Raw genomic sequence first — 24,886 nt, 5'->3', positions numbered from 1 at the left:
CCTAAATGTTGGGATGGCGACTACAGGCGATCCTGCTTGCCAACCCTGCAGGCAAAGAAGATCTACAGATCCTTGGGGCCAGCAAAAACAGCGAGGATCCGATACTTGACAAAAGTTGCTTTGCTTGTCTGGGGATGGGATGCCATCTGTCCAAATCCAAGTGCTGCCCATCTCTGATGATGATTATTTAATGGGCGAGAGACTAGAATAAAAGCGAATCTTCCATTGGCTGCTTTTGGACAAGCCCCAAGAACGGCACCTGGTACTGTTGTTCTTGATGGTTTTCCTTTTGCTTGGTGGAGCTGTCACTTGTGGGATATGAATATAGATTACACTTGCCAAGCCTGGGAGATGGACTGTAATCGCATAAGAACGTTCACTTCACGTCTTCAGAAGTACCTACTCCAAAGGGCAGTTTTTATCAGGCACTGAGCATGCACGCCTTTGATCTGCTCCCTTCTCTGGTGGTGGTATAGCTGCCCTTCATGTGTCTTCATCATCTCTATTTGTTAAAACGGTCACTTATACCCATTTTCTGCTCTTGAAAAGACACTGCCAGTTTATTGTGTAGGCAAAGCAACTTTCACGCGATCTCTCAGTTCTTTTCAAGAACAGAGTTTGAAATGGCCAAGTGAAATTACACATGCAAACCGAACAAGGATAGTCAGTGATGTCCGAGGCCTGGTGTAGAAATGGGGAGGGTGAAATGGGGTGCTAGGTTGATTAGTTAGAATAACAGTGGAACCTACTGTCAGGTAGGGAGGGCTGTGCATGCGTGTGTGTGTGTGTGTGTGTGTGTGTGTGTGTGTGTAGGGGTGGGGAGGTAGAGATGGTGGGTTACCAAATAAGTCTGGAAGAGGCACACCTTCCACTTGGACAGCCTGTGGATTGGCCAAGTAAATAGGCTGTTGTTAGACTACTATGTTCCCCCGCCAGTGGTGTGGAATATAGAAACCAACCTAACAGAGGACTCTTGGCCCAGTGAGAAAGTGGGCGGGTTACTATATACCCAGCTAGCTAAAAGCTCCATTGAGAATCTGGGAGCTGTCTTTACCCCACCTGACCTCAGGAGAAGCAAACAGAGAAACTGCCAAACATGGTGAACATTCTTAAGTGTCAGCCCTGTTAACTTTGATGTTCATTTGGTTTTTACCAGTGTGAACCCCCCAGCTCTGTTTATCGCTTTAAAGAGAAATTAGTTTGAACTATGAGTGCTTTTCCATCCTTCCCTAAGTTGTCAGAAGTAATTTATCCAGAAGTTGGAATTCTCCTCGAGTAGAAAACAGGCAGTGTTGGTTGCACCTGTGGGAGCTTTTCCATATGTGGTATATTCTCATAGATGCTTGAGTGTTTCTGTAATATGAGTAAAAACAACATGGTGGTATCGCTTGATTCAACTGGAAGAACAAGAATTAGGGAAGCTTTGCTGTGGAGTATCCTATTTCTGAAGACTGACTTTGATAAAGGAGTTTGTGTGACAGGCAAAACCGCAAGGTTCTGGAAAGGAATGAATGAAAGCATTTATTTACTTATTTATTCTTGTTGGGTCTAGCTCCTCCTCCCTTCCCTAGCCGGCCTTACCAGACTCTTTGAAGACAAGTTCTGGATTTAGGTTAGTCAGTTGCTTGAAAGTAATTTTGCTAACTACCCTAGTGTAGCAAGTTAAGCAGTTGGTGACTGTTGCTTCTGGGGCTGGAGAGTCTTAGGGACTTTGACACTTAAGAACTTTTCATATGTATCTGGAAAGTGGCAAGCTACTCCCAGAGGGAAGGTAGGCAGTAAGGAGAAACACACGGAGAAATTATCACCTGAGATTTTAGCCAAGAGGCTTCCAGTATTTCAGCTGGTAGTCCTAGAAGGGGAAACGACTTTTAATCCAGTCTTTACCCTGTATTGTGTGTCTGGAAACCTGTCCTCCTCCTTCTCAATGGCGCACTGTATTCTCAAGTAATATACTCCCTGGAAAAGAAGGAGCAATAAACATTCTATTGATACTTCTCAATGCATCTCTGTTGAAAAAACAGGACGGCTAAGTAACTGCTTTATTCAATGACTTGGGCTTATGTCTTTAATCACTTAAATGAGAATTGTGGTCACCAAGGCAATTTAATGAAGTAAGAAATGTAAATAAATTGCAAACAGCATCATACCCCAAGGCTTCATACAATAAATTTTTTGTTCAACTATTTTATTAACTTGTTGAATTCAGGCCCATTGAGATTGCTTCTGTGGTGTGTTTAAGTCTTTACTTTCAAGGATATGTGTGCAGTAACTCCCATCCTATCTCCTCCTAGTTGGTAATCTTACTTTTCCAGCATTAAACTTTGTTTTTTTTCTTTTGTTTTGCTAACCTTTTTGGCTGAGTTGCTAATGCTCAGGAATGCAGCTGTCAGAGTTCCCAAGAGTGCAGGACATAGTTTTATTTTGCAAAGTCACTTAGTGGAATTCATTGTGAGTCTAAATGACAGCTGAAACAAAACAAAGTAGATCATCTTGGCAAACTGCAAATGTATCGAATATACCCAGCCTAACAACCTGGTACTGCTGCCTCTCTGCTGTTTGCCGTCATTGATGCCTGTGGCCTGGGAGCACCCAGTTGGAAGAATAGCATGCTGCCACTCCAGCAAAGGTCAGAATTTCAAACCTATCTCAAGGACGGTTTGTGCTGAACGTATCACTTTTGTAATTGTAAGAAAAACAAAAACAAAAACAAAACAACAAATCCTTTTGAACCTGGAAAGTAAGGGGCCCATCAGCATCTGACTTATCTTAATTTGTCAAAAATAGTATTTCTGACAAAGCATAGTTAATAGTGTTTCTTGATCCATGATGGCAGTGTGGTTTCTAAACAGCACTGTTGGGAGAGATGAGGTGTTTCTGAGGTTTATTGGGCAAAAAAGAGTGTATTATGTAGAAACCTACAGACTGCTGTGACACAGTGTAATTATGATTGTAGCTAGTGTTTGAAAACAGTTGTTACACTTTTTGTTAATCATCTTTGTGTCATTGAAACAAATGCTGGGGTAACTTTATAAAAAGAACATGTCTGTTTTGGTTCAGCCGAGGAAGCACTGAAGATTAGGTAGGGCTGCTGCTTTCAGGACTCGGGTGCACTTCACCATATTCATACAGGAACAAGTGCCCATCTGTTGGTCAGGAAGTAAAGGGACAGGAAGGGGTCCTAAGAGCTCTTTTCCAGGGCTGGTGACTTTGGAGATCTCCCATTGGTCCCCACCTGCAGCTTCTCCCACCCCCCAATAGTGCCTTTCTGGGACAAGCCTTCAACAGGCCTTGAGACACCATTCAACATTCAAACCGTAGCTGTAGCACACCTCAGTGCAACCTTTCGGTTAGCTAATGTTGACACATTAGGTTTAGGAGTGATTGGTCACATATGCATCATCTTTTGGTGGCTTTGTTAGAGCTAAAGGTTAGAGGGCCATAGCGAGTCAAAACATGGTTGTGTGCGAAAGAAAGCGGACTGCCATGTTAGTTGTGATGATTTTTATATTTTCAGAGGGGAAAAGGATAATCCGACCTTCCATGATAATTAACCCTGTGGTGAACTGTATGAAGTGTGATGATGCTTGCTAGAGTCAGGTATTTTCATTTTCTCCGTCGATCTTTAAAGAGTTATGTTTAGTGCAGTGTTGGCATGCTAGGGGTTGTGGAGGGCCAAGTTGTGTTGACATTGAGGCGTACTGTCATCTACAAATGTGTTGGGCTGCGTTCATGCCTATCCTTGGATGCATGTGGCCTGCTGGCTGCAGGTGGGTCTTGTCTGTTAAATCATCGGTTTTTGAGGCAGGGTTTTACCTTGTAACCCAAGGTGGCCTGTAAGTCTGGACACATCCGTTTCCACCCTGAATGCTGGCATTGCAGGGTTATATGGGTGTGTCACTGTGTCCAGCTTCACTTTTTATTTTAACCTTTATACTTGAGATAGTTGTGTAAGTGCTGTGTGTGTACCCTTTTGTAAATGACATCCGGTAAAGTTACTGTGTAATGCCATCGAGGATGTGACATGGTTCATTGATAACTACAGACAATCCCTGCAAAACAACAAGAACAAAAATCAGGAATTCTCACTTGTCACTTGTTTGTTTGTTTGTTTGTTCTGCCCTGGCTGAACTCAAACTCACTGTGTAGCCTAGGGGCTTGCAGTGCTAGTATTATAGGCATGTGCTGTCATCCTGGGGTTTCTTCATGGTTTTAATCAGCACTTGCACCCCTACCTCTGGTAATTACCAATCTGTGTGTATGTGTGTTTTTTTTTTTCTATAATTTTGTTGTTTCAAAACATTCCATAGATGAATTCATGCAGTATGGGACTTTCTGGAACTGACTTTAGATTTCTACCATTGTCACTAAATGATTTGGCCCTGAGTTCCTAAGTGATAGCTGGTGTTGGACAGATGGATTTAAATTGAGATGGTGAAGAGGGAATCCTATAATGTTCATGAAACATAGACCGATGGTCATGTCTTAGATGAGCAGTAGTTGTCATTATGTGAGCATGTGGGATATCAATAGATTGCTTTTTTCTTCTCTTTTTTTTCTTTTTGGTAGTAATGTAAGTAGTAAAATTAGCCTTAGTCATTATGGTCTTTCATTCAAGAAATCACTTGCCGTACATCAGGAAGTCTTATGGATGTACTGTAGGTCTTCCTTGTATATTCTAAGACTTGAGAGGATGCTAAAACTTTGTACATCTTCTCCTGTTGCCTTCACACCTATAATAAGACTTAATTTCTAAATTAGACCAGGAAGAAATGCACAATGATATCCAGTAATAAAATAGAGCAGTTATAGCAATATGCTATAATAAAATTGCCAGCATGCTTACTCCTGTGCTTTGGGACTGCTATGAAGTAAAATAAGGTTTCATGGAGTCATATACAGTGCCTTTTACCAGTGACCTGCCTGAAGGAAGAGTCCTGAATTCACACACTGCATTCTGCAGTTGGTCTGGAGATGCAGATGGGTGCACGCTACAGAACAGGTATAGCCAACAAGTACTGACTCTTGTGGTGCCTTCTGGTAGAAAGAGTAGCTTCAGGAACGAGCTGCATATGCATCAGTTGTTTCTTGATATGATTCATGGGGAATATGATATTTGACTAAGAAGAGTTGGACACTCCCAGCCTAGCCGAGGCTGAGTGAGGCTGGAGCATGCCCGGGGTTTTTTGCACCAGTCTGTTAACAAGCACTAGCCAGTCAGGGTTCCTCAGTGAAGAGTCTCAAAAGGCCACAAAACTAAAGAAGTTAAGTATACTTATTGCTCTTGAGAGGACGGGGGTTCAATTCCTACTACCCTATCATTTGTAACTCCAGCTCCAGGGGATCCAGTGCCCTTTTTTGACCACCATGGGCACCAGACTTGCTCACATACATAAAATAAATAAAAATCTTTAAAAACAGAAAGCAGGAAAACCAACTTGATTTCAGAAAACACCAGACAGATTCACATTTGATGGTAAACGATTGGGCAGTATTTTCTGGAAGCGTTGAAGGTATGAAAACTGAAGAAGTGCACAAGTTGTCACAGATTGGAGGAGAGTGAAGGAAATGTTGTGTGTAGCCATATGCAGTGTGGGATTCTGGCGTTTTTATGGTGTCAGATGAAATCTGAATATTTAAATTTTCTTTTGCTTATTTTGTATTTTACCCTAAGAGGATCTCAGTGAAGTTGACATGAGATCTCTGAACTATTTTATAGAACTTTTCTTTTGGTTTTACTTTTTAGTGAGTGAGAGGTGGGGTGGGTGGGTGGGTGCATGAATGAGTGTGTGTGTGTGAGTGTGTGTGTGTGTGCGTGTGTTTGTGTGCGTGCGCAATCTCTGGTCCTCTGGTCCTCCTGCTTCTGGGGACTCTCATGTCTCCTGCTCTCATCTCACCATAGAAGCCCTGGGATCATAGACTCTTGTGACCTTACCTGGCCTCACATGTCTTCTGTCGATTTGAGCTCAGGGCTTCACACTTGCTGTCTTTCTAGCCCCTGTAAAGCCTTTTTAGATGAAACGTTGCAAAACTGAAAGACAGAGAAAGGATATATCACTTCTGGAGTCCTTTTGTGACCCTCTAGAGTAGCTACCAAATTATTAACTTCAGATGATCTTTTTCCTGATTAGTGCCTTAATCTTAATGAGGAGGTCAGGCAGAATCTTTCCTCTCAATTCTTGTTTTCCTCTTCCTACGGTGCTGGGAGTTGACTTTTCTTGTTGAATATAACGCAAATACTCTGCCACTGAGCTCTGGTCCCACCTCTTTTGGTTTTTTTTTTAGACTTTGTATTTTTGAGACAAAGCCTTATTAGGTTGTCTAAGCTGGTCTTGAACTCACTATGTAGTGCAGGCAGACATGAAATGTATGTATGGTCTTTATGCCTCAGCCTCCGGAGTAGTTAGGATTCATAGGCCAGTGCCACCAGGCCTGACTTTGTAAGTTTCATTGTTGTTGTTTTTTTAGGTTTACTTTGTTACTATTATTTTGAAAGTGTGATTTGTCCTCACGTATGCATATACACCATGTACATGTCTGCATATGCACTGTGCATGTGCTTGATGCTCATGGAGGCTAGAAGGAGGTGTTTGCTTGCTTGGAACTGGAGTTACAGGCGGGGTTTTAGCTACCTGAGTGTGGGGTATGAGCTACCATGCTGGGCTTAAATGTGTGTGTGTGTATTATATATATCAAGAATGTTTTGTTTGTGTGTGGGTATACACACACATACATATATATATTTATATATTATATTTAAAATTTTTTTGTTTGATAGTTTTACTAGTTACACTTGTAGGGACAACTGAAAAAGAAAATTTCAGGCCAGGTTTTGAAGTGACTAAAATCTTATAAAAAAAATGAAAACCAGGGCTGGTGAGATGACTCAGCGGTTAAGAGCACTGATGCTCTTCCAGAGGTAATGAGTTCAATTCCCAGCAACCACATGGTGGCTCACAACCATCTGTAATGGGATTTGATGCCCTCTTCTGGTGTGTGTGAAGACAGCTACAGTGTCTCATATTTATACTCATAAACAAAATAAGTAAATCTTTTAAAAAGAAAATGAAAACCGTATAATAAACTTGGAGCTATGAACTAAATCCCTGCCCCCCACCTCCCCTGCAAGCTATATCACATAGGTTTGCAAACTTCGTTTTCAGATACAGTCTCACTCTAGCTGCACTGGCCTTAAACTTGTAATCCTCAGCTCACCTTCCACAGTGTAGGAATTACTGGACTATATTGCTAAATAGTAGTTACCCTTGTTAGTGCTATTGGGAATTGAACACAGGGCTTCTCCCTTTTATTTAATTTATTTTCTTCGTTGTTGGTTTTGAGATGTAGTCTCTTGTAGTCCGTGCTGACCTCACATTTTGTCGGTAGCTCAGGTGGGCCTCAGGCTGATCTCTTGCCTCCCAGCTCATCTCAAGCTCTGGGACTCCAGGCAGGCACTGCCCTGCTCAGCTGTCTCTCCTTCTAACTACATTCAAATGTTTGAGGAAATGCTTGAGTCACAGTCTTAATTTCCTTTTTTAGATACTGTGCTGAGAAACCACTTGATCATATTTAAATGTATTTTCAAGCGGGTATAAATGAGTACTAAAAGCTAGTGAATTGAAAAAGTACCACATCAGAAAAGAGTTCAGCCAAGGGAGGATGGACAGCTTTTTACTTTGTTTCTGTTTACCTGTATCCAACTCCCCACAACTCTGTGGGGCTGAAAGAAACTGACCGTCTAGCTTTAGGGACAAACATCTCATGTTTGCTTATTCCTTGGGCTTGGAATACCACAAACTTCTTTTAGACTTAGGCCGCATACTCTGAGAACCAAAACCTCCTTATTCGTAAATGTGAACCTTCAAGTCCAATCTTCCTTGGGGACTTTAGTTGGGATGAGTGAGAATTCCTGTCTTGATTCCATTTTCTCTGGTGTGGTTTAAATCTATAGCCAGTTAGGAAAACTGGCAGGCATGGTAGTGAAGCCGTTTCACTTTAAAAGTCCTGGCTCTTAGCTGTGAATGGGCATAGTCATTTTCCCTTGGGATGACAAATTCATATCTTTAATTTTGTTCATGGAATTATCTTACATAAATTGTTTTCACTCACCCCGTGAGGTGTGTTTTTCTCAAAGATTTCTGGAGGGTTAATTGTTACCGTTTTAAAAATTACATATACATATATGTGTGTGGCATGTTAAACTGGAGCAAGAAGAGAGTGTTGTCTCTCCTGAAGCTGGAATTTCAGGCAGTATGAGTGTTTCATTTGGGTTCTGGGAACTTTGCAAGAACAGTTAGCTTTCCATCTAGCCCTCTGTTAAAGGTGGAGGAAGAGTTTACAGCGGGCAGAAATAGTGATGTTACAGACTCTGTATGAAGCTGTGTTAGTGTGTAGTAATGTAGTCTCTGGAGTGGAGTGTGTAAAGCATCTTTGTCTTGTGTTTTTCAGCATTTGGCACTTACTACTCTGATCGTACCTTTTAAATAGAGATGCATTTCTTTTACTTGTATGGGTATTCTGCCTGTGTGCATATACATGTGCACCCCATACATCGCTGGTGCCATGGATCTCCAGGAACTGGAGTTACAGACAGTCCTAAGCTGCATGTGACTGCTGGGAGTTGAACCTGGGTCCTCTAGAAGAGCATCCAGTGCTTCTCACAACTGAGCCATTTCTCCAGCCCCCGGTCATACTTTTTCATAGTTAACCTTTTACTATTATTTTATCTTATGGTTTGTTCTTCTGAGTGGTTCATGAATATAGCATTGATTATATTAGAATATTATTACCTTACAAGTTACCCAACACTGAACGTATAGTGGCTGGTGGTTTAATAAGAAATCTAAAGCCCCCAGCCCCACACCCGCCATGCCACGTTGTGCTTAAGGTGTTCGTTTCTAAGGACCAGATGATGACTAAGTTCTCAAAGCACAGGTTCAGCTGTGTATTGCTGTCTTTGTTAGGGTTTTATTACTGTGAAGAGACACCATGACCAAGGCAACTCTTATAAAGGACAACATTTAATTGGGGCTGGCTTACAGTTTCACAGGTTAAGTCCAGTATCATCAGCAGGAAGCATGGCAGCATGCAGGCTGGCCTGGTGTTGGAGAAGGAACCGAGAGGTCTACATCTTGATCCAAGGGCAGCTAGGAGGAGGGTCTCAAAGGCTACCCCCACAGTGACATATTTCTCCCAACAAGGCCACACCTCCTAATAATGCCACTCCCTGGCCTGGGCCAAGCGTATTCAAACCCCGCAGACACCAGCCAGGAGAAGGGAAGATTGACAATCCTCTTGGCAAAGGTTTGTCTCCATCCGTGTTCTCATGAATACGGCCACCCCCTTCCATGGCTTCCCTGCTAGACAAATGCTTTACCACCGAGCCATAACCTCAGCACAGTCTTTATTTCCACAAGGTCTGGTATATGTTCTTTTGGCTAGAGATTTGCCACCCGATACTTTTGGCTGCAAAGGCGGATGGATCTTTAGGTCTTTTAAAGCCTCCCTAATACAGAAGGGCAGGGAAGAAAGAGATTAAGATTAATGGATGCTGTGAGCTGATAGTATTTGTCCAATTTACTTTGCATAAGAAATAGATGATTGTAGGACATTTATGCAGTGATTCTCAGGAGAGCGCTTTGAGAGTCTTATTGGATTAAAGTGCTGCATTAATGTATCTCAGTAACAGAACCATGCGAATGTCTTCAGCCGCTTGGTTCTCTTAGGTTTATGCTGATTTTCAGAATTTCAATCTGTTATTTAAAGGCAGGGATATGCACACCAGTGGATGAGCAGTATGTGTAAATATTTACTTGTAAAACGTGGCATGTAACTAGAATCCCTGTGATAATTGGGTTCTTAACATGCCATGTATTGTTTTAGAAATATAAAATACAGGTTTAGGGCTGGAGAGATGGCCCAGTCGGTAAAATGTGTACGCATGGGGATCTGAGTTAGGATGCCCAGCACCCACAGAAGAAAAATAAATAATAAAAGAAAAAGAAAAAGGCCAGGCTCGGCAACATGTATTCTCCACCCCAGGGCTGAGGAGGCCGAGCTAGGCAGATCGCTGAAACTCACTGGCCAGTCAATTCTAGTTGAGCTGATGACTCAAAATAAGGTGGAGAAGGACCAAGGGATACACCTGCAGTCAGCCTTGGGCTCCACACACACGAGCACATACTCATGTGAACGTGTACAAGAGAAGAGAAAATAGTGGTTTATGGTGTTTAGAAAGCAATTCTTTTTTGTTTCAGGCTTATCCTATTTTTAAAGTTGTAACACCCCCTGCTCCCACCCGTCTCTCTTTGTATCTCCCTGACTTTATTTTTGCCTTTTGCTATGGTTGAACCTGAGGTTTCACACATGATCGGCAAAATGTTCTACTTAGCTATATTGTCGCCCCCCCCCCCTTTAAACCTTTTATATTGAACAATCTCATTACCTTGCTCATGCCAGCTCAGTTTCTAGTCCAGGTAGCCCTTGAACTTGCTTTCTGCCTACGCCAGGTTCTGATATAGCTGGGATTTACAGGCCTGTGTTAACACGCTTGGCTTATTTTCCTCCCCCCCTCACTTTCTCTCTCACTTTCTCTCTCTGTCTCCCTCCTTCCCTCCCTCCCTCCCCCCCCTCTCTCTTTGTGTGTGTGTGTATCTTGCCATTAGAATCAGAAGCTAATGGCTAAGAAAGGCTACTGGTAAAAATTGAGGCCTTAGACTTAACCAATTGTTTATTTGTGTAAACAAGAACCATGCTTCTGGCATATCCTAAGCCGCACCAAAACACACTTTTTGAAAACAGAATATATAAAGAGGATATATGGTCTCTACCTTTCCTAACACATTTTGCCTTTAGCAGATTAGCTTCAAACTCAACGATTAGCTTTACCACACTAGGGTTTATTCAGCTGGGTCCATCCTTAAGGCTCAGCGCTAAGCGCCTCTTAGGTAAAATTGGAGCTCAATAGTACATAGTACAGTGTGAAACATAGATAAAATGACCTAGAATTAATACTCACATTTTAATAATTTTTAAAATAATACAAACCAGTAAATAACCTAAGACTTCTTTGGGGCACATGAGTATGTTTCTGATCCCCTCGTCCCCATTCGTATTATGTGTAAGTCAGTCTACAGTTTAAAAGTTCCTCAGTAAAATGAATCAAGGCAAGCATAAGGACCTGGGCTGGGTTCAGGTCCCTTCACTGTGTCAAAAGATGGGTGTACACGGCTGCTGTCCCAGAGATGGAGAGGCAGAGGCAGAGGCAGGACTGTTGTGGCTCAGTGGGCAGCTGGGTTAGCCCCTGTGGCAAGCTCCAGGTAAGGTGAGAGAGTCTCTTTCTCTCTCTCTCAAAAAAAAAAAAAAGTTAAAAGGGAAAACAGTCAAGTGGATATTGAGTATTACTCTAAAAATTACCTAGAACACATTTTGTTAGGACACACATTTTTACAAATTATGTATGTATGTATACATGTAGGTGTGTCTCTATATATTTATATATCCATATCTACTTATCACTATGATTGAACACCGTGAGGCAGCTATCTAAGGAGTAGAACCCTTTGGCCCAGTGTGTGTCTATGTATATGTGTGTGCGTCTGTAGGTGCAAGTGCCTGTGGTGCCAGCTCGCTCTCACTCTTACACACTTTACTTTTACTAGAAAAAAGAAATTCATCATTTAAAACACATTTGAGATACCAAGCTTAGACCCCAGGGGAGAGGAAATAAATGCCAAAGGTAGATGAAGTGAGTTTCTCCATGTCTTTGGGACAAACCCAGCAAGTGTTGAAAAATTAACCTCTCTGTTGCAGGTGAGCTAACTCCGGCAGACCTCATAGCTGTGTTTGGGGGCAGTGTTCTTAGGGCACTCAACTCTCTTTCCAAGTCTGAGGCTGCTCTCACCCTGCAGAGACCTAGCTGAGTGGTTGAGAAGCCAGGGTTGTCTCATCAGTGCCTCTTAGATGTCCTAGGATAAAATGGGGGAGGTCTGCCTGGGAGTTACTCCTGAGCACTGTTTCTACTCCTGCCCCCAAAGTGGAACATTCCTTTATGTAATTGATGGGGTGAGGAGTGGGTTTGTTACAGCTGAGGGTCGCTGACTCTGCTGCCTTACTGTGAGGAACAACACTTTCTTTGTCTTGACTTCTGATTATAGTCTCCCATTGTAAGTTTGTGGGCTTGCTGCATGTTCCTTAGTTTCATGCCTTACTTATCTCAAGGCAAATTAATTTGTTTTTCTTTTTCTTTTTCTTTTTTTTTTTTTTAAATTTCACTGAAAACAAATTTGTTACCTTGGAAATAAAGTTTACTTGTTAGCTGATTTAAGTGTTCTATTCGGTAGTAGGAAATCAAATTCTATACATTCATTAGCTTTGATCCCTTCCTTAATGCCTTCAAAAAATGTGTTAATTTTAGTCCTCCGTGTTGCCAATAATAACAGTAAAAATGTATGACTCATTTAAGTTGGGTATATAGATGTGACCTGTTCAAAGTGAGGAAATTCTTAGCAAGGTCATTATTGCCTTGCCGGAAATGCTATTTCCCTCATACTTTGCATATCTTGCTACTGCCATGGTACTTACAAAGTTTTCTTGTTCTTTGCATTCTGGCTGGCAGAGGGAAGAAAAGTCTAATCATGTGTGATTGAGAACTTTTGGGGTGTAGTGGGCATCCCCGCAGGCTGGCTAGAGTAGGCAGCAGAAGTCAGGGGAGCTATGGAAAACGGTTCAGCAGCCAAGGGATGAATGTAAAAGTCGAGGACAGCAAGGCTCTTGCACTACTACTCACATGCGGATTAAATAGGTTGAATTTAAAGCTCCGTACAGGTGGGGACGGGTCTACACCAGTCTTAATAGAGACACAGATTTGGGAGAAGGAGGGGCCAGCAGTGGCTCAGGTTGTGCTTCAAAATTAATGATTTTGTGGTTTTCGAGTGATCAGCTATGTTAGGAAAGGATAGGCATTTTTGTACTTCCTACAAGTGCTTTAGTACTGTTTGAGGAGACTGGGTGAGGCAGTGAGGAGGGAGGTGAGGAGGGAGGTGAGTAGGGAGGTGAGGAGAGAGGTGAGGAGGGAGGTCACCAGGAGCTGGAGATGCACAGGAATGTGGATTATTGAGATCTTATGTTGGCCTTTTTTTTTTTTTGGGGGGGGGGTGTTGCCTTACTGTGTCCGGTTGTGTCTCTTGAGCTTCAGAAGAGAACTTTAGCTGATGCAAGGCTCAGGTATTTAATCTATAATTATAAGCTTGAAGTCTGAGGTGGGAAAATATAAGAAATGAATGACAGAATTTTGTGTTATTTAGAAACAGCAGAAACAAAGCTCCTTTGTCTCTCTCAGTTATTATTATTTTTTCCTCCCCGAATATGTCCAGGGAAAGGCCAAAAAAACCTCTAGTGACTAATAAATATCTCTTGCTCCAAGATACTCTGGGGAAGAGAGAATTGATTTCCAAAGTAGCATTATTACTGCTTTTATTACTTTAATTGATTTTTTTTTTTTTTTGATACAGAGTCTAGGTATTCCAGACTGGTTGGAACTCTTCATCCTCCTGCCTCAGCTTCCTGAACGCTAGGACTCCAGGTGTGAGCCATCATTCAGATCCACAGATAGCTTTATGAACAAAACTGCACAAAACTTCTTAATGACCCCAGGCACCTGTCTGTCTATCACCTATGTATCTATGTAACATATCTATCTGTCTGTCTGTCTGTCTGTCTGTCTGTCTGTCTGTCTGTGTATCTGTCTGTCTGTCTAATCGACAGCCAATGTGCATATTTCCAGGTTATATAATCTTACTCATGGGAAAGAAACATTTTTGTTTATGTTGTTAACAGCTTTCTGGCCTTTCTTGGACTTATCTAGGTTTTCTAGAAATTTAAAATAAGTGAATGTTTTAATACAGTTTCCTGAATTACACTTTCCTTATTAAAAACAAACACACAATTATGGGTTGTTTAAGTTCCTCACATACACCAGGCCCCAGTGTCTGGCATGCACCAGGTGCTCCGTTCAAGATCAATAGTGTGCAGTCTCCTCATTTTCCTTTAGCTGCTAGTCAGGGATTTTATAGCTGCTTAATCACAACGATTCAAGCATATTCTCAGAACCTTGAAATTGAGTTCAGGGCTAAGAATTTGTTTTTCCATTAAGTTGTTTACGTTTCTCTGTCTTGTATCCAAACAGAACTCCCCTGAGTTTCTTCTCTCATCTCTTTGTAGTGTGCCGTGGGAGCATGCTTCGTGTGCCTTCGTGGTCTGTGATTGCATGGCTTTGTGTGCTGTGGGGTCTGTACAGCTTCACTTCTTGGCAGCCACAAAGATATCTTTTAAATAATTAGCATAATTTGCACAGCCATGCCAATTAATTATATCAGTGAATGTCAGGAAGAGAGAACTCTGGTGGGATTTGGAGAGTAGGAGTGAAGCGAGGTAGTTGAGGGAATGGGCTTTGTGATGGTTGGGGAAGCACTGGGGGAGATTGGCAGCCGTGTATTCCGGTGATGGCGAGTCTACCTCACAGCTAGCGCCAGCGAGGAACCTGCTGCAGTGTTTGAAGTACCAAACCCAGCGTTTGTAAACACACACTCCAGCATCTATCTTCTCTTCAGCCACTTGAACCTTACTCAGGATGGATAATCGGCCTTTGTATCTTTTTCTGTTACTGAAGTCAGTTTTGAGAGCATAGCTCATGCAGTCTTCTAGAAAGGACTGAAAACGGATTTAAGTCTTGCCTCAAGTATAGAAATGTATTTTGTGCATTTTCCTTAATTTTTTAAAGGGTTGGGATAAATACTAAATATTGAATGAGTTTCCAAGAAGTTAATTGAAACATAATACAGAATAGCACCCAGAGGAATGCCCCCTAGCTTTTTCAGGAGTGTGATGTGAAATAGTCTGTCCCTTTCATTAAACTGGATGGAAGTTCTTAGGGGAAACAAGGTCTCAGCCTTGTAACTCCTCCTCCTCCTCTTCCTCCTCCTCCTCTTCTTCCTCCTTTTTCCTCTACCTCCTCCTTTTTCTCCTCCTCTTCCTCCTCTCTTCCCACCACCATTACTTTCCTTGTTTTTGTGGTACCTGGGTTTGAGTCCAGGATGCTAGGCAAGTGTTCCCCTTTAAAGCCCACTCAGGCCTTAACTTTGGACTCCTCTTATCCCAAATATCTGGGATTACAGGCATGTGCTATATAATTCGTGTTACAGTTTTCATAATATATGATGTATTTTGAATGCTTTTGATTTAACCCTTTGTCAAGTGTTAAAAATGCCTGATCCTTTTATGTCTGCTTGCAAAGGTTATCAGAATTTCTCTTAAGTTTTCTTTTCAATTTAATGGATAAATAAGTATTCCTCTGTGATGATAGTAAAATGGCTGATTAAAAACAGGAACCTACATATATTCTCCCCTCCCCTCTAACTGTACTTTTAGGTTAGACTCTAGTGTAGCTGCATGAAGAAAAATAGACCGGCTTGGATGTTGTGTTAGAGACAAAAATTCCAAAGCTGTGTTTCTCACTGTCAGATGAGCCCATTCATGTGGCTGGAAATTACTAAGAGTCATGCTTGTGGCTGAAAACAGCGGTCCCGCATTGTCTTCTGGGTAAGCCGCTTCTGGACTTGCTTCAGCCTTCTGAAGGGATGACTGGTGTCGGTGAGAGAAGGTGTTAGTGTTGTCTGTGTGGCACACTAATGCCAGCCAACCCCAGCACGGTTTAAACTAGCTTGTGTCCTCAGTGCAGCTCTCTATGTAGTTTTAGTTGTCCTGGAACTCGCTGTGTCGAACGGGCTGACCTCAAATAGGCTCACCTGATTCTGCCTCCCAAGTGCTGGGATCAAAGGCATGTATCACCATGCCTGTTTTGATTTGTTCCTTTTTTTTTTTTTTTTTTTTTAGGGTTAGCATTTGCTTCTGCAGGAGGCACCCTGGTTATTTGGCCTGGGGGTTGAATTTCGTGTATGGGATTATCTTATTATTTTGTGTTTGTGTGTGTGCGCAGGTGAGTTCATCCTTGTGCATGTAAAAGTTCTGTCATGTGTATTCCTGTGACTCTCTACTACATTTTTTGAGACAGAATCTCTTTCTGAAAGAGCTCCTTGTTTTGGGTAGGCTGCCTGCCCCAGTGCTGGGGTTATAGGCTGTGCCATTATGCCCAGCAATTTTTGTGTGGGTTCCTGGGGTCTGAACTCATATCCTCATGTTACCAGTTGGGCTTTGAGCTGGTTATTTCCAGATTTTTGGCATCTTACTCAATAATGAAATAAGGACACACAGACTGCAGAGACACTTTATTCAGTTCAGGGTATATTATCAGAGGCAGCAGCCACATGAAGGAAAGTACTCAAGGGTCTTGATTTGTGTTTGGTGGGCGCTTCCTTTTATAGCACTGAAGAGGAGGGGCCATGCTGAGAAGGGGTGCAGCATGGTAGCTCCCTTGTCACTGACAGGGTTACTGTGTATAAGCCCCTGTTTACTATGTCTCAGGTGCCTCAGGTTTCAATCATACACACCCCCACTTATGTGTACGCATAGGATAGTAAGTAGTGGGTTTCCCTAAGTGTTCACCCGGAGGGTCAAGTTTGTCTTAGTCTGTGTGTATTGAAAACTAGTCTAGCCTGCATCTGCCAGGCTAGAAAAAGTAAAAGTAAAGTAAGGGTACTTTTTACAAAGAAACTGTCCATGAAATGAGAGTTTCTGATGGTGTCAACAGGAGGAGACACTTATTATTGCTTGTAGTGGTGTGCACACACACTGCAGCCTTTGAAACAGGTAAGGATCCTAGGCTGCCAATGGGATGCGAGAAGCATTGTTAGGGGTTGTGTGTGTATAGCCCAAGCCAAGTGGAGTGCTGGTTGCTGTGCTCTCCATCATGTTAGACCGCTTCGCTCATGCATTCACTGGACCATCACCCCAAAGCCATCTATATCTTAACTGTTTTAGTTTGCATATCTCTGCACTTTGCATTTATCTCATCTACTGGTAGTAATTAATAATTATTAATGTACACATTTTCAAATAAAATTTTTATTGTTTCCTGTCTCTCACATTCTTCACTAAAAGTTAGCATGTGAGCCTTAGCTATCTTTTCCTGATTCCCTGGCCCTCAAACTGTCCTATCTCCAACCCGCTCTGGGCTCTGTCCCTCCCATCTCTGGCCCTTAAGAGTCCAGTTCCAGACTGCTGCCCATCTGGGCTTCCTCAGGCCCGTTGCCCTGAGACCAGTTAATTCCCTTAGATCCTGAAGCATTAGAAGAGAGAAGTTTCTTGAGTCTGAGGCCTGGCATTCAACCATTTTTTAGAACTCCAGGTGGAAAACTTGCTCCCTTCCAATGTTTCCTTCAAGTGAGTATGGTTTCCATCTACATGGGGTTGAGGTGTCATGGGGCACTGTTGGCTTAGCTGTGAGGAGATATGCCCAGGCCACTGTGCAGAGCCAGACAGCTGGTATTACTTTAAGCCACAGCCCAAGAGGCCACTGAGGTCCTAGACTAGAGCCCAAAGGACCAAGAACATTGCCACTCTTTGCTTCCCAGAACTGTGGAGCAAGAGTTGGTCTTGCCTACTAAGACACCAAAGGAAGATGACAAGGACCAACAAAGCACGATACAAACTAAAGGAACTCTGAGGGCAACAACTCACGTAGCCCTCCCTGTTCCTGCTCAGAGGTGAGAAGGCGGCACGCAGACAAGACTGGGTTTGTCCCTCACTTCTCAGGCAGGAAGAGCTCACCTTTGGTTAAGTCAGTGCTCATCTTTCCCCCTTAAATAAGGGCACAGAGAGCCCAAATCTGGCCCAAGAGTGAGAAAGGAATGGTTATTTTGTGTGTGGGAAACATCAAACACTCAGTTGCAGAACTGAGTTGTTCCGCATTGCTGGGGTCTTGGTGATTTTGAGCACATTGAAGCGCACTGTGTTGCTCAAGGGCCTGCTCTCACGCATGGTGATAGTGCCACTAATCTGGAGATCCCTGCAGCAGGGCACATGCTCCTTGGTGCTTCCTGACATGGGTATATGGAACTCGATGTCATGGGAGATGGTCCCTGCTGATGGTAGTGATCCTCTGGACCTGCATCTCCAGCTTCGTTACTACACCAGGTAGACTCTGCTCTTGGAGGGCACTTCTTGACAATATAGTGTCCTCCCTGGTCTCCTGAAACTTGAATAGATGCTTTTGGCTCATTTGGGGAGCCTCTTTTCTGTTTCTCATGGCAGGACCTCCTTGCTGCAAAGAAAGATGTAGACCTGCTCTGTGGAGCATGCGTGGTCTGGATGTAGCTTTCTTCCTGGTTGCTCCTTTAAACAGAAACACTTCTTAAGGGGGAAACCATGTGACTGATTTTCATGTTTCCATGACTTACTGTAATTGTTCACAAACGTTTCAATGGATGTAATGTGTGCAAGAGATTGGTTTAAGCAATACTGACAGTGCTCAACCCTCTTGGCTGCAAGTAAAGACTTTAACTCTTAGGAGATGAAATCCAGGTTTGGCGCGTGCTAGGTAAGTTCTCTGCCACTGGCTTACGTAAGAGGGGAATTTTATTGGCTCAGAGGGGCAGAATACAAGAATACACATTCTCCCTTCTTCCCGTGGGCCGTGCTTGTGGGGATGACACACAGAGAAAGGAGGCTCACACTGCCCCAGGGGTTTTCAGGTGAGGGAGGGCCATGAGAGTGATACAGATTTCTTAGACACATCAGTGAACGTAAACACAGACCCGGGGTCCCTTTGCTCTGGAGGAGATCTTAGTCTGTTTTTGATCAGGGGAGAGGTGCCTAATCCCTTTTTAGGCCTAAGAGCAGCCCTGCTACTGATGACATGAATGTCGTGTTCGTGGTTGCACGTTTAGCATGAGTTAAAATCGATTCTCAGAATTGCTTGCTTGGTGATAGTGATTGAGATCTGACTTTGTTACCATGACTCCTGTAAGTCACAGCTGCAGCTCCAGAGGCCGACCTGAACCCTGCTGACGGCATCGTGAAGGACTGTACTGACCAGAGCGTGTCTTCTGGGTTACATTTACGTCTGTCAGCACTTGCTTTGATTTGGTTCTGACACCTTCCTTGTAGCTTCCCTTCAGGTCTGACATCAGAGTTGGGGGATACTGGTTGTATATTCACTTTCTCTAAGACCCTGGGAGAAAAAGGAATTGAGATTAATAATGCCTTGGGCTTTCTTTTGTCCCATTTTTGCTTAATAACTCATTTAGGCTCTAATTCTAATTAGGAAGAGCTGCCAGGAGAGAATGGTGGGCTATCCTAGAGCCCGTCTGACCGTGACAGCTTTCATTGACTCTTAGTTTTCTCAACTGCAGAAGGAGACAGTCTCAGTTGTATCAACTTCTCAGGTGCTTAGGAAGGGAAATTGAGCGTGTCTCTGAGAAAGTGTATTGTAAGGGGAGGTCTACATGAATGTAGTAAGGTCGTACTGTCACTGACATCATGAGAGCATTAGTGTGAGTAGGAATTACAGTAGAGTCCTTCAGTGTTGACTGGTAGAATCTGGTATGGACAAAGCAGCAAACCAGGTCTTAAAATTAATTTTTTATTTGGTTGTTTGGGCTAATACTTACCTCGATTAGTTTAGGCTTCCTTTACAGTTAACATAGTGTCTTAGTTAGGGTTTCCATTGCTGTAAGGAGACAGCACTACCAAGGCAACTCTTTTTTTTTTTTTTTTTTTCGAGACAGGGTTTCTCTGTGTAGCCCTGGCTGTCCTGGAACTCACTTTGTAGACCAGGCTGGCCTCGAACTCAGAAATCCACCTGCCTCTGCCTCCCGAGTGCTGGGATTAAAGGTGTGCGCCCCCATGCCCGGCTCCAAGGCAACTCTTAAGAGAACAACTTTTAATTGGGGCTGGCTTATAGGTTCTGAGGTTTAGTCCATTATCATCATGGCAGGAAGCATTGCAGCATCCAGACAAGCATGGTGCTGGAGGAGCTGAGAGTTCATCTTGTTCCAAAGGCAAAGAGGAGAAGACTGTCATTCAGGCAGCTAGAAGGAGGATCTCATTGCCCTACAGTGACACACTTCCTTCAACAAGGCCACACCCACTCCAACAAGGCCACACCTCCTAATAGTATTCAAAGCTCCACATAGAGGGTTCCTGTTGAGGATTATAAAGAGCCTTAGTGTTTTCAAGCTTCAAAAAAAAAAAAAAAAAAAGTCTTGTAAAAACATCTACAATAGTGTATCTCAAGTAGGTTGGGTCATTTTTGTCAAGAAGCTGATCCCAAAGTCCCCAACTTCCAGGAGTTGCCGAATCTTTCCATACCTGTAGCATGTATATGTGTTTCTTTGAAGTGTGATCATTGTAATGCATATCTCTAGAATAAAACATTTGTATTGTATGCCATGAAAGGATATAATTTTCAGCTGATGTTTAGATATGTCATGATTCTATGTTGAAATTTGGTTTGTTCCTAGGCACTGAGCTAGAGAGTGTCAGCAGCGCTGGACATGGTGACCCATGCCTTTGATTTCAGCAGAGGCAGGTGGAGCTCTGGGAGTTAGAGCCAGCCTGGCCTACATAGTGAGTTCAGGACAGACAACACTACAAAGAGAGATCTTATCTTAAAAAAAAAACGTTGGCAGTACCAATATGAGATAGGGTCCTTTGTGTGCATGTCTTTGTGTTGTGTACATGTACTGGCTGGAACTCAGGGTCTCAAGTGTTTCAGGTAAATGCTTAAGTTCTTGGCTACACCCCTAAACTATGGTCCTGAAGAATTGGAAGATCTGGAGTTGCTCTCATACAGTCTGTTTGCTGTTGGAAGGTCCAGCTGTGCACGGATCTGTACATTGGTGTCAGGTAGCCTTAAAGTTACCTTTAAGATGTAGTTCTTTGGAAAATCTCTGTTGGCGTCATCAGGACACTCCCTTTGAGACAGTATATGTTGGATTGTCTGATCTTCCTTTATTCTGTGCTGGGTAGTACATAACTCAGGAAGAGCAGCCAAGGAAAGATCTGGAAAAGTGATTGACACTAGGCTTTTGTTACGTGTCAGGAAGTTGGTTGTGTGTTTCCTCACAGTTGGTCTTATTTAGTTCTTACCTCATTCCAGGAACACAGGAGTTATCATTTTCAGGTGACCAGTTCCATAACACATGACTGTCTGATTCCAGTGTCCCTGTTCTTTCATTGTAGGATAAAATCAGAGATATATTTTTGTTGTGTTGTTAATGAGGACTTACAAAATGAAAATTTTGTTGTTCTTGTTCTGATAATGTCTCTTGCCTTGAAGGCTGGCCTTGAACTCCTTAAGTAAAGAATAACTTTGAACCTCTGACCCTCCTGGCCCTAGCAGGTATATGCCTGATTTAGTCAGGGCTAGGATTTGAACCCAGGGCTTCATGCATGCTAGAGAAGCATTGTACCAGCTGTTTTAGAGTTTCTATGATAAACACTGTGGCCAGAGTCGTCTGGAGGAAGGAAGGGTTTCGTTCATCTTCCAACTCTCAGGTCACACTCTGTCACTGAAGGGCATCACACTCCATCACTGAAGGGCATCAGTCAGGAACGGAAGCAGAAGCTACGGAGGAAAGATGCTTACTGGCTTCCTCCTCAAGGGTCTTACTCAACTCAGGATGCAAACTGAGGTACCATCCCTCAGGTCTACAGGGATGTCTTACCCAGGTCAGTCATTAATGAGGAAACTGCCACAGGCCAGCTCACAGGCCAGCTTGATGGGGACATTTTCCTAATGGAGGTTTCCTCTTTCCCAAAGACTGACTCTAGCTTGCGTTCAGTTGACAATAAAACAGTCAAGACACTAACTGAGCTACATTCTCAGCCCCCGAAGGATAGTTATTCAGAATGCTCTGCAAGCTCACTTTTATTTTGGAGACCAGCTTCAGGTCTGAAGTTTAGTTTCATTGAACTTATTATTTTAAAAAATAATTCAAGGTACTACAGTAGAGCTGGAAAGTGTACTTTAAAATTAGACACATGTTAAACAAAATTATTGTTATTTATTCTTAATTTTTAGATGGCATCCTGTAGACAGCCTTCTACTTTTCTATCTTTTCTTGTCTGCCTCAGAACTGCTGTGATCATGAAATATATATCATCATGCCTGGTTTTTATCGTCGTCATCATCATCATCATTGTCATTTCTGGTTTTTTTTTTTTTTTTTTGAGATTGGGTTTCTCTGTGTAACAACTCTGGCTGTCCTGGAACTTACTTTATAGACCATGCTGGTCTCAAAGTCACAGAGACCCACCTGCCTTTGCTGGGGTTAAAGGTATATGGCATCATGCCCAGTGTAGCTTTATTATTTTTAATTATACCCTTTTAAAGAACTAACTCAGTTTCATTCTCTTGGATTATCTGGCCTCTTGGATTATCTGGCAGCAGTACAGTTAGTTACTGATTTTATTTATTTAATTTTAAGGTTTTTTGTTTTTTAGTTTATGTGTATGCATGTTTGCCTGCATGCATGTATGTGCACTATGCATGTGCCTGGTGGTGTTTTTTTTTTTTTTTTTTAATAATGCCAGCAGTGGTGGCTCATGCCTTTTTTTTTAATTAATTAATTTATTTATTATCTGTAAGTACACTGTAGCTGACTTCAGACACACCAGAAGAGGGTGTCAGATCTCGTTATGGGTGGCTGTGAGCCACCATGTGGTTGCTGGAATTTGAACTCAGGACCTTTGGAAGAGCAGTCGGCGCTCTTAACCACTGAGCCATCTCCGCCAGCCCCGTGTTCTTAAGGCCAGAAGAGGGTGTCAGATCCTCCAGAGCTGGAATTCTAGATTGTTGTGAGTTACCATGTTGGTGCTGGGAACTGAACCCAGTCCTCTTAACTATTAAGCCATTGCTCTAGCCCTGATATTTAATAATTTTAATAACATGTAAGATTAACTGAAAGCTAATTTGTCACCAGAGACCATGTTAAGCACTTGTTGCTATTGGTATTTTTAGCTCTTAGGTTTCTTTATTCCCCCCCCCCCCCCGTCGTCTCTCTCCTTCCCTCCCTCCCTCCCTTCTCTCTGTCTCTCTCGCTCTCTTTCTTTTTTTCTGTGTGTGTTTGGTTGATTTTTCTTTTTTTTTCTTTGTTTGTTTGTTTGTTTGTTTGTATGTGTACACTTAATTCCACCATCAGAGTTGGCATGTTGAAGAGAACTCTGACGTCCAGTTGAGTTGTTCAGGCTTTGGTACCTTGAGCTGTATTAAGGATTGATTGCCTTTTTGGTTGGTCTGTGTGTGGTAGAGAACCGTTTTTTTTTTTTTTTTTGTTTTTTTCTTTTTTTCTTTTTCTTTTCCTACAAGTAAACTAGCCAGGAGTCTGGGACTGTGGGGAACAGAATTGGCAGGCTTCTTATTTCCACTCCTGGTGAAATTTCAGTATGGAGTCTGCTAACACTGTCTCTGTGTAGGGGCTTAGCTGGAGATCTTGGCTTCCAGTGCCAGACTGCAGTGACTAGGGAACAGCCTCTCATCTAGGGAGCCAGCTTTCTGGTTGGAAGCCACAGCAGGGTGGTTTGCATGGGAGAGTAGAACATTCCTGGCATTTCTAACCTTTGCCCTAGGGATCCTGGCTTCAGTTGTCAGCGACTCTGTTGTCTGATGTGTGTTCAGAGAGACAGTTGGATTAGTGTTTGACCAGGATTGAGAAACATTTATTCAGATAGCCTAAGAACAGCTTGAAAGATTGTATCTTATGTAGGAGCCCTGCTCAGATCCTTTCAAGTTATGTGACTTGAGTAACACTGTGGTCTGGTCTGGTCCAGTCTGGTCAGGTCTGGGGTCCGGGGTCCAGGTTTCGGTCCGGTTGGATCTGGTCGGGTCTGATCCCCCCCCCCCTTTCTTTCGAGACAAATTACTGCTGTGTAGCTTAGCTCAGGCAGGTCTGGAATTCACTGTGTAGCCTAGGTTGGACATGAACTTATCCTCTTGCTTCCATATTCTGAGTGCAAGGATTTCAGGCACGTGCCACTGTACCTGGCTCCAGCATCCCTTTATGATTGGACCTCACAGTCTCAATGACCGAATGAAAGACAGATTTAACTTGATGTGTTTGGGATTGTGAGCTCTCAAGGAGTCCTAGCTGCTTCTGAAGTCCTAAAGTAATCCCTTCTGATGTTTGGTTGTTGTACTGTCTGGTTGTGTGTGTCAACTTGACACAGCTGGAGTTATCACAGAGAAGGGAGCTTCAGTTGGGGAAATGCCTCCATGAGATCCAGCTATGAGGCATTTTCTCAATTAGTGATCAAGAGGGAAAGGCCCATTGTGAGTGGTGCTATCTCTGGGCTGGTAGTCTTGGTTCTATAAGAGAGCAGGCTGAGCAAGCCAGGGGAAGCAAGCTAGTAAGGAACATCCCTCCATGGCCTCTGCATCAGCTCCTGTTTCCTGATCTGCTTTAGTTTCAGTCCTGACTTCCTTTGGTGATGAACAGCAATTTGGAAGTGTAAGCTGAATAAACCCTTTCCTCCCCAACTTGCTTCTTGGTCGTGATGTTTGTGCAAGGTTTCTATTCAGAAACCCTGACTAAAACAGTTGTGATGGGTGTGTCTGTTTAAATATGTTGTTGAGTCTTTGACTTTCAGACTATGTGTTTTCATCTGTGGCAAGATCTCTGGTCTTCTGGTACATAGACGGCACCTTCATTACTTCAAGAGAGACAGTCACAGCACCTCAGAATGGAGACGTTTCAAAAGTTCCTGGCTTTTTTCTGTGATATTTTCTCATTTATCTTACCCCCCTCCATTTAAATTATAACTTCTCTTTTCAAACCATTCTTTGTTCTCTATTTCTCACACTCTTATTTTCTTCTATTTTTGTGGGATGCTGGGTCAGAAAGGAAGGTTAAGTACACAGTCTGCTATGTGGATGCTTGTTTTCTTCTGGTAATTGACAGTTAACTTGCATTCTGAGTGCTCATGGTCGTGA

At 42.8% G+C, this 24,886-nt stretch overlaps 1 protein-coding gene across 3 annotated transcripts in view; it reads left to right on the top strand.

Moving 5' to 3' along the window:
• Positions 1-24,886, top strand: part of Rapgef2 (Rap guanine nucleotide exchange factor (GEF) 2) — a 224,035-nt gene that overhangs the window by 894 nt on the left and 198,255 nt on the right. The gene's annotated exons all lie outside the window — the stretch shown is intronic.

Source organism: Mus musculus, chromosome 3, assembly GCF_000001635.26.
Source record: "Mus musculus strain C57BL/6J chromosome 3, GRCm38.p6 C57BL/6J".
Taxonomy (NCBI): domain Eukaryota; kingdom Metazoa; phylum Chordata; class Mammalia; order Rodentia; family Muridae; genus Mus; species Mus musculus.
Note: the sequence above shows the minus strand (reverse complement) of the source record. Positions and strands in the feature narration are given on the sequence as shown.